Source organism: Falco biarmicus, chromosome 2 (genome assembly GCF_023638135.1).
Source record: "Falco biarmicus isolate bFalBia1 chromosome 2, bFalBia1.pri, whole genome shotgun sequence".
NCBI classification, from domain to species: domain Eukaryota; kingdom Metazoa; phylum Chordata; class Aves; order Falconiformes; family Falconidae; genus Falco; species Falco biarmicus.
Window position 1 is genome coordinate 114,266,500 of NC_079289.1, and position 21,101 is coordinate 114,287,600.

The 21,101-nt window shown below is 45.4% G+C and overlaps 1 long non-coding RNA gene across 2 annotated transcripts in view; it reads right to left on the reverse strand.

Annotated features, from left to right (window-relative positions):
• Window positions 1-6,749: 6,749 nt before the first annotated feature.
• The window catches only part of LOC130145217 (uncharacterized), a 28,209-nt gene continuing 13,857 nt past the window's right edge, over window positions 6,750-21,101 (reverse strand). The window contains exons 1-3 of one of the 2 annotated variants that reach the window (XR_008820411.1): window positions 17,378-17,557; window positions 10,648-12,846; window positions 6,750-10,014 (exon numbers count right to left, since the gene is read on the reverse strand). This is a non-coding gene — a long non-coding RNA (uncharacterized LOC130145217). Of the gene's footprint in view, window positions 10,015-10,647; window positions 12,847-17,377; window positions 17,558-21,101 lie in introns of those variants that run through there. The other variant, XR_008820410.1, reaches the window with a different exon arrangement.

Sequence of the window (21,101 nt, forward strand, 5' to 3'; positions counted from 1 at the left end):
ACCCCCAGCGTGGGGGCCGGCCGATGCCCCCTCTCCTCGCAGACCCGCCGCAGGGATGCGGGGGGACCCCTGTCCCCACACCCACCCACCCGCTGGTGAGGGCTGCCCGCTGGCCCGCACACCCCCTCGGGGCACGGAGGCTCCCGCACACGCGGTGGCACAGCCCTAACTGCTGTTAGCCCACTGTGACACCACCCGCATGCTCAAAACCTATTGCCAGCTAGGCCCACCCGTGTCCCTGCCGTCCCGGGGCCTGGGTCAGGAGCAGGAGAGCGGGGGAAGCGTGGCTGCCCTCGGGCCTGGGCACTGCACAGCCAAGGCCAGGCCCCGGCGACGCCAGGCAGCAGCTGCCCTGCTCTGGGACCAGCTCTGGGACTGGGTTTCCTTGCCCCTGCCTTGGTTCCGCTTAACGAGGGGCTGCTGCCGCACGGCATTCGTGCCACCACTCCGCTGCCTTTGCTCCTGGCCTGCTCGCAGAGATTTTTGTTTGCTCGGGGATTTAATTTCCTGTTTGTTTGTAAAAACAAAGAACTGAGGCTCTGGCCTGCTCTCTAGTAAACTCGGACAGTTATCTGCTGTTTCAGCCTCCTTGCTGCATTAACTGTAAAATCCGTGCTCTCCTCGTGTGCATTTCGCTGTCTGCTGCCCGGGCTCCCTTCGGGCTGCCTGATTTTCTGTTGTTTGGTGGAGCCGGTTCCATATTACACATTTCTCTGCGTGTGCGGAATCTCCGGAGCCTGTGCACAGCTTTGGGCTGCCGCTCCCACACAAAATGGCTGGTTTAGGCTTTATTGTAGCACCTCCAGCGCACCTTGGTCTTGAGCGCGCCTTGGCCTGGGCGAGGCTGTTTGCTCCCACGAGCAGGAAGTATGCGCGTGTAACTGAGCACCATTATCAGACTGGATTTTAGGTTGGACTTTGTTATTCCTTCTGTAACGCTTTACAGTAGAGAGGGTGTTGCCTGATAGGAATGAAACAAGACCCTCCTAAAACTGACGAGGAGAACTTTCGCCCTCCCACCACAATTACCTGAGCTCCTGCACACAGTAGTTCTCTTTGTAGAGCTGGAACCGCAAGGAGCCTGGGGGACACTTAGTCCTGTCTACACTGAAGTTCTCCGAGCTCCCAAGCTGCAAATGAGGCTGAATCCACAAGTGTGACTGAGAAAGGGCTGCCCAAACAAAACAAGACTGTCTTCATCTGTATTTACGATACCCTTATATGCCTGTTCTTGCTGCCTGTTTCCATTCATTCTGCTCTACCTTATCCTTTGGCTCGCATTCAATCACATTTTTTCTTGACTGGAAAACATCACTTCTGTAAACCAAGGCATGTCACTTACATCAAATTCAGAACACGGGTGAGAAGATCTCTCACCCTTACTGGTCAGCTTCTGTCACACTGGTAAAACTGCTGATCATTCATCAAACTCTAGTCCTGAAAATATATCCCCTGGTGCCTCCTAAGCCTTGCAGCAGCAATCCTGATACATACACGTGGATGTAGTCATGGATGCAAAGTTTACTGTATGCACAAGGCCACTGATTTTGCAGGATCCCCAGTCCCCATTTACTCTGTGCTTCCTATTTCCTGTGCTCTGTGCCAGTTGAGGATCATCGATCCAGGACCTGAATTACAGTGCTGAAAAGTTATAGCAGTGACTCGATGATTTTCATTATGTCCTTGGAAAGATTTTCCTTATGACCGTCCAATTTGGAACTCCCTACTGCCCTTACGGTAACTGCCAGATACCAGCATCTACTTGGCCACCGCTAAGCATTGTTAGTTACACTGATGAAAAAAATAGGCAAACCCCTGCTACCCTGAGCTGTGGTGTGTGGTATTCTCAACAAGTGTCATCTCACACTTTTACTTCATATTTAGTAAGAATTGCTCTCCCTCCCATATAGTCAGACTTCCAGACAGAAGGGGCCACTGTAACACATTCATCTGACCCCTATACACCAGCCATAGATTATTTTTTTCTCTAGCAGGTGGGTCAAAGTGAGTCTGAAAGACAACACATCTTGTCTGAAAGACTCCCAAGTAATGGCAAGTGCCTCATTCCACCTACTAATTTATTCCAATGCTTAATTACCCTTGCTGCTAGGAAATTGCTTCTTTCAAGGTTGAATTTGTCTAACTTTGACTTCAAGACATCAGAACTTGATATGCCTTTGTCTACAAAACTGCACATCCATCCCATTTTCATGGGTAAGTAACTATACATGGTGCTCCTATCACTTCTCCCTGCTAAAACGAACAGTGTTTTCTTTGAAGCCTCATGTACACGTTCAGCCACTGCAGCATTTTTTGGACTCTCCAATGTTTCTAAGTGCTTTTGAACTCACAGGCCCCTGCTCTGGATACAATGTCATTGTGGTCTGTATACCCATGCTGTGCACAGAGTAAAAATCATTTCTCGGTCATTGTTTGGTTTTCTCCTTCTCATGTATCTAAAAATGGAATTAGACCATTAACTGCCTACACTGCACAAAAAGCTTGTGGAGTCCATTACAAATCCCCAAGTCACTTTCTGTATCTGTGTTTTTCAAGAGAGCATCTTTATCCTGCCATTCATCACTGATGTTCTTCCTCACTACATGGCCATGCAGCAGGGTGTGTTAAAATACATTGCGTAATGTTGTGACAATTTAAGAAGCTGTGAGATCCCTCATTCGATTTGAGAACCATTTCTCTGAGGCTGATAAATCACCAGCATAGATAACAGAAAGACCAGGCCTGAAGCTGACCACTGTGTTAGTCTACCTTCTTCTTCAAAGCCTGTTTTCTTCTCTTTTTTGTGTGTCCTACTTTCAATGAATTGTTACATGTATGCGATCATGTCATTTTTTCCCCTTGCCAATTCCATTTTGTATAGTTCAGCTATGAGAGCCAGACGGAGCCAAAAGCTTTCTCCCGGTATAAAGTCAAGACAAATATCTTTCTCTGGTTTTATGCTTTCTCCATGTTTATTTATGAGAACCGGAGTAAATATGTGGTCAGTTGTTTGTTCCTCGGGAAGGCACCCCATCTGACTTTCAGTGTTTAGCAGGTTGTTTTGAGTAGATGCCACATATAATTCATTTATTGATGGTGCTGCAGAAGTATTTGCCTACATTTCTTCATACCTAGATTTCTGCACAATGCATAGGCTGAAGGCAACTCTCGTTTGGACGTAACTAGATTGGCCAACAGAATCTCAGGGAAGGATCGAGATTGAGGTGTTACGTCAAACACGTTATTATGCGTGCACATATGTGCATGAACATGAACGTACACTGATCCTAAAGAAACCCACATGTGACTGCTCCCTACTTGCACCACTCCCCCAACATATACTTGCTAGCTTTTGCAAAGTTCCTCTCTTGACACACATGGATAAACAACTCTCGTTCTCCCCACATTGTGGCCTGAGCAGCAGAGGACGAAGGCAAGATGACTACGTGGCAGGCACACATCTACAGCGTGGAGGGTAAGGGTAAACCGCATTCAGAAGTTCCATACATCTCCCACCGGCAGAAGGACCCACCCTGCCGAGGACCCAGCACCCTGTTTAGAGGCAGAGGCTGCAGAAGCGCTGCGAAATCTTTGGGTCCCATTGCCTTGGCTACGCGAGGCCCCTTGCTGCTGGTGTGTGGCGGCCGTAAGCTCCACAACAAAAGAGAGGGACAGGCAGACAGGCAGATAAGGCCATGCTCAACTGCTCCGTCAGCAATGCGACAGCCACTGAGGGCAGGAAGGGGCCTGTCAGCAGCTTCCACACTGCCTGCGTGAGAACCCCGGGGAAAGGGAACCATGGCATGAACGTTGTCCTGGAGACATCTACATGGGGATGTGCCGTCTCATGGCTTGGCTACTCATTAAAGATGCTTTTCTCAAGAGCTAGGGACATTATCCCCAGTGTGCTGGCCAAATTCCACGTTGCTTGATTTCATTCTGCCTTTGGGTTCCCTTTGTGTTTCGGAGCGGGCACAATACTCGTCTTCATTTCCTCTCCTCAACTTTTGTTAAATTTTGCCTTGCTCTATTAAACAGCTTGCATGTTCCAGCCAAGGGGCTGCCCTGTCATGATTGTGGCTGACGTGAGCCCTGCGCCCTCGGAGCTGTGCGGTCGGTTTTGTGAAATGCTTCTGAGCGTACCTAGACGGAAAATATATGCCCCCTTGTCATTCCTCTCTCAGTAGCTGAACAGAAATACAGGCAATAGCAGAGAGCTCACAAAGAACTGTGAAAAACTCAGCTTACCCATTATGTATTATGCATTAAAACCTGTCTCTATTGAGCTGTCCAAGATAAAGTCCTACTGGCATTTGATCAAAAGAGTAGGAAATTACCTTGATTTGTCCTGGCTAGAGCTGACTGCCTCATGTAAAAAGTATTTGTGAATAAATTATTTGCAGATTGATGGGGGGAAAGTGAGTAATTTATTTGATGAATATTGTTCAGCTGGCTATTAAGGTAACCAAATCATGAGGAAAAAATATTGGTGAATGATTTATGTGAAAATCTAGTTGAAATTTGACAAGAGAAAATGGTCAAACTGTTTGCCACTATTATTCAAATGCTAGTAGACCCGGATAGAGTTCATGCACTAGTCAAGCACATCCTGATGCTTCAAGCCATGGCTCTAAGAAAGGTAATGAAATATGAATTCAAATCTTCAAATCTACAACCACCTTCTCCTTAAAAGATATTCTCCACAGCCACAGCCCCAAAAGATATCTATTAGTGAGCATAGAACAGATTCTACATTTGCAGTTATTTATTCTTATTTATTATGAAGACACTCTGGAAACAATCTTGCCTGGTAGAATAGCAATGAAAATTGAGTACCTTTTCCTCCTCTTCTGCCTCCCTTCAGTGGATCTCTAAGCACTTTACAAATTTCAGTGGGTTTAATGTTACAGCTGTTCTGTGAGGCAAGAAGGCATAATGAAATCCAGGAAAAGTAGGAAGCACATACCACGTGCTACAGGTTTCTTTACATGATAAACTCTCAGACTCCATGAACAGTTTTAGACTAGACTCCTTTCAATAGAGCACATCGTTTGAAGACTGACTACATTTTTCAAATCTGGCTGCCTGAAGTTTGGTTCTTAACTACTTAAGCACTCAAAAACAGCTGCTTTATATTACGTGCTGAACTCTCGTTGAATTTGATGGAATTTTTGAGCACTAAACACATAAGGAGAAAAACCATGTATCGTGATATTTCCATCCGCACACACAGATTTAGCAGCATCTCTAGATGCTTGCCTGCATATGATGGTCTACGGGTTAGAGCCATAATAACTAGGAAACAGGCAGGTTGCAGAGACCTGTCTGTAGCTGTGGGTTGCACCTCCATCTCACTGGCACCACATGAGCAAACCATACGCAAAAAAGTTATCCAACCTGTTAAATAGTAAATGAGACATCCTCCTATTTCATGCCTCTCTTTTGCACTTCCAGCAACAGGGCTGTGGTCCCTCCGTTGCTTTTGGGTTGGAACTGCGGGTGCTTACTATCCAATATGAGGGACCGCACTTCAAAGCACTAGATAGTTATTAAAGATTTGGCATTAGATGTTAATCTGGCTCCCACTATGGCATGAACAGCAAGGATAAAATCAAACTATTCAAACTACTGGGTGTTTTCTTGTCAACTTCACTGCAAACAGGATTTGATCTCTAGAACCAAATGGAACATCAGCAACCAAAGAATTATTGAACAGAAAGCACATGCTAAGGCAGAATATGACAAAATTATCCCCCAACAACTTGCTGTCTGAACTCCTACAGAAGTGAATAATTAAAGAACTAATCTAAAAGATACGTATTTTTATGGAAGGAAGACTGAATATCAAATTAAAAATCTGCTGTCAGCTTAAACCCAAAAAACCTATAAAACCCGGAATAAATATTTGTATGATTGCTGTTGATCATCAGAGGCAGTTTAAGATCCAGATTTACCCAATATGATTTTTGTTCTTTTTCCCACTGGCATTTTTCCTCTCTTGAACTAGGAAAAATCAAAAGGAGTCAATTTTGCTTTCAGGTTTTCTCTCTTTCTGCGTTGTGACTGCAAAAATCATAGGGGAGGATATTGCTCTGTTTTAAAGGAACAGTTTTCATTAGAAAGAGAAGAGGAAAACAATGCAAACATTTCTGTTGGCATTTGGTTTTATATGAAACCTCCTAGGCAAAATTGAAGTGACAAGGGAGGGGAGTGTCTCTGCCTATAACATGGGCAGGTACAATTCTCACCCTGCTCTAAATTCACTCTCTTGATACAGTTACACTCCATTTTGGGAGCTTGCTTTTTTTTTCCACTAAGGTCAATCTGAGCTTAGCTCTTCTTTGTGGTTTTTACCTGTGGGACTGCTGTCTTCCCACATCAGAAACAGGCTCAAATCCTTTTCTGACCTTGATTGCAATGAATAGGACATCCATACAATGAGGATAAATCAGGTTAAATCAGCAGCAGTATTAGTGCATTTCTCCGGCAGGTCCCAGAACCTCACATATTGCTACCTTCCACTACACAAGGCACATAACCCAACCTTGACTTTAGGCCATTCTGAGACACGGAAATTACAGAAACAAGAAGCCTGGAGGTCTCTGCCTATGCAGGACTGAAGTGCTACACATAATACACACTGAGCTGTCACCTATTACCCTGAGTTGATTTTAAATAGTCTGTAATCCAAGGATGACAAGTGAGCACCATAGGATGTGGCAAATCCTTCTCATACAGCAAGCCAGTGTTGTCACTATAGCGAACCATGAAAGAAGAGACAAGCTGTCTCTTCAAGAGAGGACTCCTAATTTCATGAACACTGTGGCTAGAAGAATCTTTTCAAGTGCATTTACGTTAACAGGAGTTCATTATGAGATTAGGCTGGGGCTGGTGATCGTGACCCTGTCTGACAATCTGGGCACACTCTTTATTAACGAGAGCCTAGAAAGAGGAAAGAGGCACAGTGTAAGCTACTGCACTCACTGCATCCCAAGGAGCAGGGATCTCAGTCCAAAGGACGATCCACAAGTCAGTCTTCTGGGGGTCTTCCCTCCCCCTGATGGGACTGGAGGAGATGTTAGAAAGAGAGCTTTGTGTTCTCAGACAAATATCAGGAGAAGTCAGTGAAGTCTCAATACGCATTTTTCAGGTTCATTTCTAACTTACAGTGCCAAGCAAAGAGATTAGAGATGCAAAATACATGCAAAATAAAACCAATATAAAAGTTCAATGACAACAGGCGAAGTGAAACCTCTGCTTTTAACAGAGTTCCAGAAACAAACTCCAAGAGCTTGATGCACAAATAATAATGGACAGCAAAGCAACCTGTGTACTTTTTTATTTCCAGTCCTTTTGTCATCCTAATAGCCCAACGTTTCCTACCTATTGCAATTTGCTGTTTCGTTTTCACATCGGCTGACCAGCTAACTAGCTGTTGAGCCGGCAAAGAAAAGAAGAAGGAAAAAAAAAAAAAAAGCAGGTCAAAAACTGCAGATGTCTCAGTGTTTGTGCCCAGGGGACATCAGATAACAAGCTGTTACAGTGTGCCTGCAAATCCACTGGTTGGCTTGTTATTTCTGAGTGTCTACGTAAGGCCTCACTGATTCTAGTTTGGCACTTGGCTGTTGACCCTGCAGCATTTTGGGGGTATCTGCAGTACAAAAGGCTCATCAGCTCATCCAGCATTTCTTCTGTGAGTCTTGGATAATGGCCAGGGAAGCAACTCAAACGCTAACTTCTCAGAGGAGCTGTGTCTCGCCCCAGACCTTCAGATGAGCCATCAGCTGGGGGCTCCTGCTGTCTGCTAGGACGCTGCTCCATGCGTCTGTGCCTTTGCAAATCTTGCATCCTTGAAGATGGTCAGTTTTAGAAGGTGCTCCTGTATTGGCAACACGGGGAATGTGCCTGTGGATCATGGGGTTCACCAGGACAGCCAAGCAAAAACGTCACAAGGTAAACTACAGCACAAAGTCTCCTTGCCTGCTCTGTGACCGCAGGGACGGCAAGCAGGGAAACACATTCAGATTCAAATCACGATATATAAAAGACTTACTAATTTAGACCCAAGAGACTTCAGAAGAGGGCAGATTTTGGCTGTGAGAAAGCAGTGCCTGCATATAAAGTCACTGGAAAATATCCAATAAGGCTGCATATACTATGTCCCTCAAAATACACTTCTGTGACGGGGGAGTAGTTGCTATTTTTTGTGAATCGCATGTTTTACAGCAGAATAAGAAGGTTTGGTAAAAGCAGCATGAATAAATACTGTTAGTATTGTTTTAAAGAGACCTCTGATCCAGCCTTTGCACAGATGAGCGAGCAAAACTGGGAAGTCTGCACAGGGGCTCTAGCTATTTTCTTGTATCCCCAAGGAAATCCACATTCCTCCGTTGGTGGAAGTGATGACAGCCTGTGCATTCCCTGCCAGTCAGACTTCCCACAGGCTTTCAGGCCAGCTCTTCACCCACCACCATGGCAGCAATGCTGTGGAGCGGTGTCTTATGTGAGCAATATGACCCAAGAGCAAGGAGGATTGGAGAGCGAGGAGGGACTACTGCAAAAGGAAGTATCACGGCATTTCCAGAGCTTGTCACAGAGGATCAGGGCAGCTGGGTAGCCTTGGAGACAGAAATCGAAGGTGTGTTATGGGGATTTACATGCTGGTTTTGGAAACCCCGTTTCAGTTTCAGATGATTAGCAATATCTGTGAAGCCCTTAGGAAAATGACTCCTTTACATCTGTATAAAGGCAACAGACGAGGCATAGCCCCCTTCTTTTAGCAGGAATTCCCTAACTAGTGGCTGGAGAAATGTGTTGCTTTTCTCCTTGCTGAGACTAGGCAGCTGCTGTGCTCGCTAGATTATAACCCAGGCTGGAAGATTTGATTTAAGGCAAGCCTGGCTGATGACTCTCTGCATGTAAAACTTCCAAACAAGGAGGAGGGAGCAGCTGCAATTACAGTTTTCAATTGGGAAGTGAGAAAATAGAGATAATTTCCGTTTCTACAGCAATGTGAATAATTATCAAAAAGAAAATGGTTGACTGGCAGCTGGAAGCCTCGCTCCTACTACCTAGAGCAACGGGCCAGTAACAGCAGCACAGATTAAATCCCTTGGTGGAGGGGTCCACTTCTAAATGTTAAAATCTCATTTCCCCATTCTCTTGTTTGTTTGTTTTTCATTCTCACTTACTTGGAATTTACATTTCTATCCCCAGAAAACACTGTGTTTTACAAGGTTTGCATGTGGGTATCTCTTCTGCGATTTCATGTTGCCTCTGCTTACATCTCACCAGCCGATCGAACAAGACTGCAAGCCATTCAGGCACTAAGCCTCTATAAACCCCTGCATCCGTTTCTAGATTAAAAGCAACAATGCTCATTCACAAGAACATTTGAAAACCAGCCATATTTACCAGGTGATAGGCACTCCCCGTGATGTTGCTTTCCTATAGAGCTAGTTTTCTGGTGCTGTCTCAGACAGGGACTCCTAGTGAATTTTATATATCTGGAGACTGACAAATCCATGGCAATAGCCTTCTGATATGTTAATAAAATGCCAAGCCAATTCTGGAATCATCTTCTGACGTATGAATCTGGACTTATTTATCTGAATATTGTCAATGTTTCAGCTGCCACCTAGAAGAAGGTGGTGCCCCGTGTGAGTAACACCAGCTCAGCAGAGCTACCTGACCACTGCAGAACGAGAAGTCCAGTGGTGCTCAGCTGGTCTAACTGAAAATCCACTGAAATCCACTTAGCTACCAACACTGAAAATCCACAGGATCTGAATTAGAACAATCAAGCAGTCAACTTGAAAACATCATTACAATCTGCTACTGAACCCACAGGCTCTCAGAAATAACGAGCATCAAAGGAAAAAACAATCTTCAAGAAATTAAGGTCTTTACTGATATCTTACATAGCAGGTAATGCATTTTGCGTTTCTTGTTGAGATTCTGTCGCCGGTCTTCTCCGACTGCTTCCATCAGCACATGTTGGAGCACTTCTCATGCCTATTCAAGCAAACAAAAGAAGATGTCTCGTCTTTCACTTTTTCCTTCCTCCACACTGCATGGAATTACTGCTTTTCTCCATTCTGCTTCTCATGTGGAGAGAGTAATTTTTAATTTTTTATTGCAGTAAAAATAATACAAAGCTTCATGAATGAAGCTGGCAAAATACAGAATAGGGCTTTACTCCTCATGCACAAAGATAAAATGGTAACATAATATTTAATCAGGGAGTGAAAGAAAGAGAAGTGAGTTCATTAACTTTTCCCTTGAGTGAAAACTCCTGTTTTCATTCTTTTATTTTTATTCAAATAATTTGCAAGAGAACACCATCCGTATGCAAATGCGTATGTGTTCTCAGCATACAGCTTTCTTTTATATAGATGATCATGAACTCACTCCAATAAAGGGAAAGAGTCAGGATTTCTCCATAGAAATAATTGGCCAGGCAGCCAGCAGTAAAAGCTCTATTAGCCTCCAATTATCTCTTCCACATTCCTGAGAGCCTCTATACTTCAGTGGACAGTGTTTGCAGCACTGGACATCACAGATCCACGTTGCTTTTTACCCAGATTTATTATTTCCCCCGCCCCCCTACCCACTAGTGACAGCAAAAAAGGAAGAAACAACTTTTACATTTAATTTTCCATGCAGCAAGATTCATGGTCTTGAGAGCTTTGGAAGCTCCATATTGGCTCTGTGAAGACCCATGTCTCCAGTTCTGGATGCCAGCAGGAGCTTTGGATTTTTCCTGGAGCGCCCTCAGAGGCAGGGCTGCCTGTGACACAGAAGGACAGGGGAAGGGCAAACAGGCTTTGATTTTGAATGACGAGCAAACATCATTCAAAAGATAATGTTCAAATTGTGCCTTCGTGCACCAGAGAGCTGGAAATGGGGATGTGATTTGTTTTATAACCAGGGGCCAACAGCAGGGGAAAAGCTCAGGGTAACAGCTTCCAGCCACGGTTTGGGGAACTCTGAGCCTTGACACGATCGCTCCCCTCTATCCCCCTCACCTGTTTAACAGCCACTGGTTACCAGCTCCCTGACTGGGGTCAGGTATCAGCTCTGGCTCTCGTTAGGCATCCTCATTCTGCGGAGAAGTGCTCTTGTCAAGCAGGCCCCCTAGTTAAAAGAAGGCATGCAATAAGGAACAGCAAAGTTCAGCAGTAGGAGTGCCTGCTCACAGGCACGGATCTGGATCGTCCCACTGATCTCCACCCCGACAGCTTCTCCGGCTGGGCTCTGATGGCAGCACACTCCAGCCCTAAAGCACAGAGCACAAAGACAGCACCGAAATAACTCCGGAGTTAATATGTCCTGAAGGTACGCTACTTTTAGAGGAGCCTGTGTTGTGTGTCGTCCAAATGATCCCTCTGTTGGGTGTTGCCTCCAGATACACCCATTTGGAAAGCAGTTGGTTGAGCAGAAGTTTTTGAAGAGATGCAAAACTGATCATTAAAATAACCTAAGCAATTTTTACACCCCCCTCTGTGACATAAAGAATGTACTTGTCTCCCATCACCTGGACCTGTTGTTTCTGGATTTTTCCTGCTGTTTCCTTTCAGATAACCATGTTATCAGAAGCCACTAATTTATGAGCAGCAGACAAAAAACAGGAGAGCCAGTCCTCTCCTTGAAGACGTTACTTCTGTCAGATTAGTATGTGAAAAACAACCAGGAACTTCTCAATGAATCTTTCTGGAATATTTCCTAAGCAGCTGCTGATTCTTTCTGAGTAATAGCAGAAAAGAAATCTGAGAGGAGAAACTGCAGCTGCTGCCACAACAGAGAGCGCTTATTATGAGACATTGCACTTTTTTTTTTTTTTTTTCACTTCATTTGTTTGGGTTTTGTTGGGGTTTTTATTTTTGCTGGAGTGATAAATTACTACGGAAAATCCACACCAGGAAATTGATATATACCCCTACCGACAGGCAAGTTCCCATACAACCACAGATGATGTCAGCTATTTTGGTTAGTAACGATTCTGTCCCCTGTGGCGTTTCCATTCCCTTGCTAAGGGATTCAAATTTTGCGCTGGAGGCACCAAAATGGGATTTGAGCTATTTGCCACCAGTGCCTGCATCTTTCCAGCCCACGTTGGCTCAAGTTACCTCCATTTACAGTGCCACAGTGCTCCATAATCGTAGACATCTTCTTATCTACCTCCATGGTTAATGTATTTCGATGCTAAACCTTTCCAAGAAAGGATTACGTGCGCACTGGATTTTTAGGCCCTATTATAATACAATAACTGATAACAGGGAACACTGTCTGCAGTAAAATACAATTCCCAAGGCTGCACTTAAGGCAAACTTTCAGTCCTTAATTACCCAACACAGAATCAGAGAGGAAAGAAAGAAATCCCAGGAAAAATGAAGCCCCGGGCATCTGCTCCCACAGTCCCTGAGGAGGAAACGGGAGCTGCCAGAGTCCACCACTGCACAGCGCTCCTCCTGCTCGGAAAGTCTGGGGGTCTTACGCTTGTCTTACACCTGGGGCTGGTAGGAACCAAGAGATTATGAAATGCAATATTCTTAGGGCAGACTTAGCCCTGCTGCTAACAAGAAAGGAAATTCAGAAAAGCTCAGCTTTTTGAAAATAATTACCAAAGCTTTTTGAGTTCCACAAAATGTTACTTTACATTTGCATTCCAAAGCCGTGCGACACTGAGACCAGGAACAAAACCGAGGGGGAATAGCTCATATTGTAATAGATGGGCTTCAGGTGGCTCTGGGCATGCTACATGAAAGTGAAGAAACTTCTAGTCACCAGCAAACTTTGCTGAAGCACCTCTGATGTCCTCCAATCTCTTCCTTCACCACCAAGCATCTAAATAAAATAAAATAAGTGCTACCATTGAGCAAGTAGGTTATTTACCCTCTTAGATATTCCATGCCCTCCTCTGGAGGCTGCACACTCTTTTCTCCACCACAGTTCACTTGCTGTGCAAATTCAGTCAGGCATTTGTCAAGTCCTTTCCAAATCTGGAAACACTGATGTGTCACGGAAATATTTCTTCATTCAGGGGTTACTGGGCAGATTAATTGCAGGAGCTCCTCAAAGGACAACTTAATCTGCATTAGCAACTCACCTGCTTCTCAGCGTAGCTACCGTGCATGTCTTGGGAAGGATGGATGGGAAATTAGGAGGTTGGAATAATTTCTACTCTTCACGTCTCTTGTCGTGTCTTAAGCAACTTGCCTAAATGGCTGGCAAGTATTTGCCTCAGCATAGTTAAATGCATTATGAAAACGAGTCGACAGAGAACCTCAGGCTGGTTTGGGGATTTTTAAAAACTTTCTCAGGCAGTCAGCTAGACCATATCCTCCTAAGCAGCTGAGTCCCTAAATTATTTGTCGATTTTAAAAAAATGTAGTTTTAACCAGCAACGTGACTTTGCAAACAGTCCATTGTATGTCTTGGAATCAAAGCTGCTCTGTGACACAGACATGTTTCATTATTGATTCAACAAGTCTCAATTCCATATGGCTTCAGTTACAGAAAAACTAACTGGAACCTTTCCTTTCTTGCACAAAAGCATCGTCAGCTAAACTCCAATAACAGAAGCTTTATTTCAGGCATGTGCAAGGGGTGGAAAGAACCTAATTGAATCTGATTTGATAGCTTTGCCAGTTTTAAAAAATGGTGTGGATTGCCATTTCTTCTAGATGAAGGGAAAAGAAAAAAGAGGTCAGATTCTGAGCTGGTGCGTGAGTTTATGACCCGGTCCCATTTTACAACTAGGAAAATAGTAGTCCTAGAAGGATGACTGCCTAGGAATGGGATAGGATGCGGTGTGTGTGTAAGTGGTGAGAGTTAGGGACCAGGATGCAACTCCTCTACAGATCAGGAGTGAATGGGAACACCACAGCATGGAGGTTTTGATAAATCCATGCTCCTGGTTTTGGCAGCCTTGGGCTCTCAGTTCTGTTGGCTCTGACACCAATAGCTCCTCATGGAAGCACAGCCATCCCTTAGAAGCGTTCTGCATGGGATGACAGTGATTCAGACTTCCCCCTGCAGCTTGTGATCCTCGGGCAATGCCCACTCAAGTCAACAGGAATCTTTTTGTTGACTTCAAAGGACACTGACTAGGCCTTAATTTGTCATTAGAGTCTTTGAGTGTAATTAAACCCATATTGTGTAGAAATGGAGGGTGGACACTGTTCCTTGGATGATGCTTTTTTCTATCATTGCTTGGTCCATAGGACTGATGATGATAATAATACCCGTAACAGAAATTCCATTTTGCCTATGCTGTGAGCCTGCCAGTGGCTTCCAGGTGTTGGCTGATTTAAGGAATCACGGCCTTGCCTCAGCCCTAGCTTTACAAAGACTCACGAGGAGAGAAGTCTAAACCTTCCCTGCCTTTGGCATCCCTTCACTTAATTGCACTGTCCCCTCCTTTTCACTAGATTGTCTTCACCGTTGCTTGAACCCTGGCTGTGAAGTAGGACGTTTCAAAAAGCTTGGTGCTAGAAGCCACTCTTTTACTGAGATGTGACAGCATTTGTCAGGGAGGCAGTGGGGTCCTGAGGAAGAGAACTGGGACACAGATCATTGAGAGCCAAACAAAATCTTTCTGGGGGGGGAAATGAGATCTGAGGAGCTCCCTGCCTACAAGCCCGGTGTCTGCAAGGCTTAACTCCAGCTCTTTCCCTGATGACTCCTACTGCTTTCAACAAGTTACCAGGCAATGGCAGATCAAAATCACAAGCACAGCCCCAACTCCAGCTGGCAGTGCCTTAACTGAGACTGGCAGCAGCTGATGTTCAAACCAGTGAAAAGGTATAAGAACCTCACCAGCGTATTGCTGGGAGGGACAGGGCTGTGCCTGCAGCTCTGGCCAGCCAGGAGGCATCACAGCTGTACAGCGTGCGGAGCCAAGTGTGGAGAGACTCATGGCTAAGTCCTGCTTTCAGATCCTCCTCCAGTACAGAGCAAGCACCGTGGCAGCTCCTGGCTTCTAACCAAGGGGAAGTGCCATTGTCCTGCTTTTCTCTGTCAGCCTGCCGGATGGGGTTACAGCAAATCTGTGCATCCTACCTCTTGCTGTCTCACAGCGGAGGCTGCAAGGTGCTATTCCCACCCCTGAGGACTGAGCAGGATGCCCATTCCCATGGAGGACTGCTAACGGGTCCTGTGCTACACTATGTTCGTTGCAGGGACTAAATGGTTAGTTATCTCACAGTGTGTATACATTCAGAGGTGAGATAAAAATGAACTAAAACCGGATGTGTTTGCTGCATCTTTTGTAGCTAGAACTGCCTGGGTACAGTAAAACATGATAGGCTGTGCCACTTGCTCAAACGTGTATCTGTGTTTAATCAGCCCAGGTGCCCAGATGTCTGCTAAAGGGAATCCTTCTGGAAGCCACCGAGATGGGTTTTTCTTTATGAGATCTCATTACTGTGATAGGTGGTAGCAGTGTCTATTATGCAGGTTGGCATTATATTCGGTTTCTCCTAACGCTGCCTGACTTTAACTGGCTGGGCTGACATCTTCTGTGAAAGGTCTTGCCTCAGGCTGATGGATTCCTCAGCCTTTTGTACTACATGCTATTCAGATCTACTTACTCTGGCCCTATTAATTTCCTCTTAGGTTCTTCTAAAACACCATTATAATGCTGAAGTGCTTACAGCAACTCCTGCATTTATTATCACCAGCTCACCACCTGATGGGAAGAGGCAGTCATTTCTGATACCCTCTTTAAGCTGCCTAGGGTCTGCCTGCCCAGGGACCAGCATCTTAGCACAGGTTCAGAGCAGGACTCACACTGATCTCTGTCACTGCAGAGATCAGATCGCCCAGGATTTCCAGATGGGCCCTGGGCAGCAAGGGCACACGGAGGCAGTGAATACCTGAGAATGCCTGGTTGGTGTGATGTCCATGACATCCCACAGGCACATAGCAACGCAGGCAGGGAGAAAGTCCAGCTCTCTGGAACAGCACTCCGGTGTCTCACCAGTGAGACAGTGCCTTCCTTCAGCCTGCACCTCAACTACTACATGCCTTCCAGCTTCTCCAGTGAAAGGAGCATCAGTCATAGAATCATAGCAACTGGCAAGAGCCTCCTCCGTCCTCATGTTTTGCTGTTCATCTCCGCAGCTGCAGTCTGTGCACTAAGGGAGGCAGGGCTCCAGGGGCTAAAACAGCAGGCAAGTTAGACATTCATGGAGCTCAAAATAAGATTGCACAAGGCAACCATTATTCTGGCACTCCTCCGTTGCCTTCCTGCATGTGGAGGGCTTGCTTTCGCAATCCTTAGCATTGTTCTTTTAACATCTTTGTGTTGGAGGATGTGTGAGAAAGATGTCTAACAGAAGCTGGCCATCTTTTGTAACAACTTCTCAGTGGTAGCTCTGGGTCAGATGCCAGGGTAAAGCCCAGGAGACAGGTACCAGTGTCCTTGGGAGGCCTGTCCCTCCTTGGGAAACCAGACTGATGGAAGTCTCAGCTCTGCTTGCTGTGAAACTCTGGCTGAGGTCAGGCTGCCAGACCCCAGAAGTGCTCATACTTTAGAGCTGCCTGGAGAGTGCCTTGGATGTGTGGTGTGGCTCTCCTCAGGGTCCCGGCCACGTGAATAAGCACTCGCTCAGAGTAACCACAGCTTTCACCAGGAGCCAGCGTGTCCTCCTGCATGGAAATCAGGTGTACGGAGGTGGGGAACAGTAATCTCTTCTTACTGAGAAGCTGAGACAAAGCCGGGACGGGCACCTAAACTCAGGTGCCACAAGAGACCTTAGGCTGACATAATACAGCTACACCTTCTGGTACCTTCTTACTTTAGTACTTACTTTAGTACTTCTGGTTTAGTATTTAAAACAGTGTTTCAAGCCTAAATTCTTCCTGAGCCATGAAATAATATAAATGGAGGCTCCCAGCTCACTTGTAATCTCTTCCTTTTCCTTCTGCTTGTGTCATGACCAGTCCCACTGTATCAAGCCTAACACCTTTGCCTTCCACTCAAATGTCAGTTGGGATTTTATACTTATAAAAAGGCATCAAAGCAGACCTCACAGCCTATCAGAGCACATGGTGCTCTTTGTCCTGTGAGCCCATCTTCACTGCTGCACTGAGCAAAATGGGCAATTCTCCTTCTGCAAGCCAGATATTCAGATCTCAAACAGGTTTGGTTCTTTGGGGGTTTTTTTGGTGTTGTGTTTGGCTTTTTTCTTGAGCTGCAGTTATTACAAGCTCTGTCTTTTACAGGCGTGTTGTTGTGCTGGATCAGAAATAGTGATGCATGGCCACTGAAGGTTGAGCCCTGTGTTTTGCTAACACTTTGGAAGACGATGCCATCTGTGACATGATTCAGATCAGTGGTTTAGTGAAATTCTGTTGGCAGGGAGTTACTCACCAGATTAATGTTTCAGAAGTTCTCATGCTTCCAAAATGATGCTTCGTCTTCCCTCTCCCTCTGCTATTTATTTTTTTTTCCCACATCTCTGTAGGAAGGTCCTGTCAGATGTCACAGGTGCCTCATTAGCAAGTCTGGACGAGGCAGGAAATACAGTCTTTGCCGGCCAAAAACCCACAATGTGCAGCTTGAAAGGGTGCACAGAGATCCTGCCCCTCTGATGCTTTGAGCAGGCTGCTGAGGTGTTGCCAAAGCCTGTATCACAGGCACACAGCAAACATCCTCTCCTCAGACACCCTATCGCTACAGCATCCCAACACAAAGGGGATCCTTGCAGCACATGCAGAACAGAGCGTGGAGAGAACATATGGTTCTTTCATGAGAATGGAATTTTGTCCATCTGAAGACCACCATGGCAAATTGTCATGTGCCTCTGGGATGTGCGCCATTTACATAAGTGAGAACAAATTGAAACCACCTCTGATTTTAATACCATGTGAATACTACAGCTCCCTACGTGCATCAGCTTTTCTGGTTTACAAGCAGCCAAAGTGCCCTTGGTACTCATTTTCAGAGATGGACTTTGCAGAGGTCTCTTCGGGGCAGGAAGCCCCATTGCTTTAGGTGCTGCTCAAGCACCTACAAAGCCAGTAAAGAGCTCACAGCCCTATGAAACACCTCACAAAAGTATACCAGACAATTTAGACGTGGGAAATATAATTCTGCAATACTGTTGTGTGCACCTCTCCCCAGCTGTTTTCTGAAATACTTTTTTCCATAAAATAGCTCTTACAGTGGCAATTTTCTTTCAGCACACAAAGGTGGCTCCTTACAAAGCACCAGCAGTGACAGACGCTCTTCAGAGCCACTACAGCATCTTAAGGACAGGGGGGTTATTCTGAATTACATCAGGCCTTCTCTGGGTAAGACAATCTGCACATTGCATTATTTGTAATCGAGAAAGAGAGGTTCGAATAAATTAACTCTCATCACCATTGCAGATCTTCATAAGCTGCCCACTGCCACAGTAATTGAGCGCAACAACTAAGCAATAAAGGCAGTTGTTTCTGAAGTATTTTGAACATCATAAAAATAGTTTTAATGGTTAAAACCCAAAGTGCTGGGAGCCATCACTGTGACAGCTCTGTAGATGAGAGCTGCACCCCGGCAGCTAGACGCTGGAAATTCACTCACAGCCAATGGTAGATCACTTTGGAAAAAATAGTTAGGTAAACCTGAACATTTTCATACCTGTATGTTTCTGTTTTGCTGTTGATTGGACAGTGTGTCTGATCATTTCATGCAGCAGAGTGACAAATACCTTAAAAAATTATTTCCTTGAAACAGTTTGGAAATATACCTGTTCTTGCCATATATTTCATCTGGGAGGCAATTTTCCCCTGCCCTTTTCCACATCAGCCTGGAGTTTCTGTTAGAAAGATGTGGTAATATGGAGAGACATCGGCATCATTCACTGAATGAAAATACTGAAACAGCAAACAGTTTCTAAAAATAAAAATATAGTGAATATGTCTTTAGGTCTCTAAGGCATTATACGGTGACTAATCAGAGCAGTTTTCCTACGAAAAAGGGACAGAAGCAATAGAGATGGAATCAAATTTAATAGTACAAAATGCAAGGTCGTGCCCTGAGGGAGTAATAACGAGAATTTCTGCTACCAGCTGGGAGCTCATCAGTTGGAAGTGACAGAGGAGGAGAAAGACCTGAGCGCTCTAGCCGATCAAATGACTATAAGCTGGCAATAGCATGCAGATGTGAGAAAGACAAATGCGAACCTGAGACATGTCAGATGAGGGATTTCTAATGGAACTAGCAAGATTTTAATGCCATTACAGAAGTACAGAATATTGTATGTCCATATAAAAGATGAATTAATTTAAAATTGCCTTTTCTGCGCCTTTCTCTCTTAGGATGGCCAGGGTAGGAGAGAGCTTTCTTCTGTAAGAAGAGACTAAATGAGCTTGGTTTCTTGAGTCTAGCAAAATGCAGCCTGGGAAGAGATATATTTGTTGCTTACAAATGCCCCGGAGGGAAGTACCAGGAAGAGAGAAGAGCTATTTGAGTGAAAGGGCAGTGCTGGCACAAGAACAAGTGCCTATAAATTTGCCAGGAATAATTTGAGCTGAAAATGAGAAGGTCCTGACTGTCCAAGAAGTGCATTTCTGGGATTGACTTCCAGGAGGTTTTATTGGGAAAAAATTGCCAACTTGTTGTAACGCAGAGGTGAGGCGGTTCTTTACAGACAGCATAGCTACCCCAGACAGCATAGGATGAGGCCAGATGGTACAGAACATCCCTTTCGGTACCATTTTCCATCGTCCTCACATGACTATCTCATTCAACAACCTCAGGTTTTGCACCAGTGGTGTTCAATTACCTCTGAGCTGTCAAAGCTATCAGGTTTTCCTTGTTTTGCTGAACCACAGCTGAGGCTTGGTACTGTCCCCTGGCTGCTTTCCGTCCCATTTTGTTGTGGAAATTGGTGAGGACAATCTCAAGCCTGTTTCTGATGGACACATGCCATGTGAGTCAGACTATCCACCACGTCTTCTATAGGGGAGTGGGCCAAAGGCTCTAAGCTGCTTGTTGCACTGAGATCAGCTCTGCTCCTGCCCAGGGTGGAGGGACATCACTTATTATCCTACTATTGCTGTCAATGCACGCAGAGACCTCACTCCTGCAGTGCAAGGGGCTACACAAGCACATCATAGATGACTCTCTGTGTTGAAGAGCTAGACATGAAGCTTGGGACAAAGGCATGGAGAAGGGTGGTAGACTCTGATTTGCAAGTGCCGGGTAGATGATGAGCAGCAGCTCAGGGCAGCTTGCTTGCCAACTGCCCTGCACTTCACACAGCACTCGTTCTTGTAAAGTCAGCTGAAATCCTGAAGAAGACCAGCCCAGGAGCAAAGACTAAGGTGAACAGGTATGGCAGAGGATCAGGTGGTAGGGGCTGGGTGAGGTTAGGCACATGGCATTGGAGTCCTCCCTTGAGACTATTGCAGTGGTGCTATCGGTATAACTGAAAGCGGGGAGCCTCAGCCTCAGCCTGGCGGAGGTTTGCTAGATGGCTCTTAAGATCAGTATGCTGTGGCCACCCCTGAGGTACAAGAAAGTTTTTCCTTCTTCTGCCTGTAACAGGAGACTCTGGCAACCAACAGACGATCTTGGAAAGTTTCTAGACGCAAACCATTAGATAAGGAAACATTTTAAGTATGTTTCTTCGCTTTCAGACCTTAATATATCAGCACTGACCTTTGTTTTCTGTAACCTTCTTCTCCTTGGCACATCACGGCCATCAAGTTGCAATACTGTTAGGGTGGTTGTTCTTTTCATGTAGCACTGTAAATTTACGCAGCAATTTGTCACTGCAGATAAAACATCTTTGCTGTCCCAGGCGGCATGCAAGCTAAGACAGGCATGGCATGCAAATTCATCTGAAAGTTAAGAGTTCAAGCGCGGAGGAGTGTGGAGGAGAGGAAGGAAGGAGGGAGTGCTTCAGGAGGACGGTTTTGCTGGGGACTGCCAAGGAAGAGGAACAGTGCTTGCACAGGGGAGTGCAAGGAGAGCTGTCCAGGCCCAAGAAACGCAGCACAGAAGAGCGAAAGCAGGAGCAAGGGATGCAGGGTAGGGTATGGAGAAAGCCTAGAGAAATGCAGGGGAAGGAGGTCAGAGGAGGAAGTTGCAGAGAGCTAACAGCACT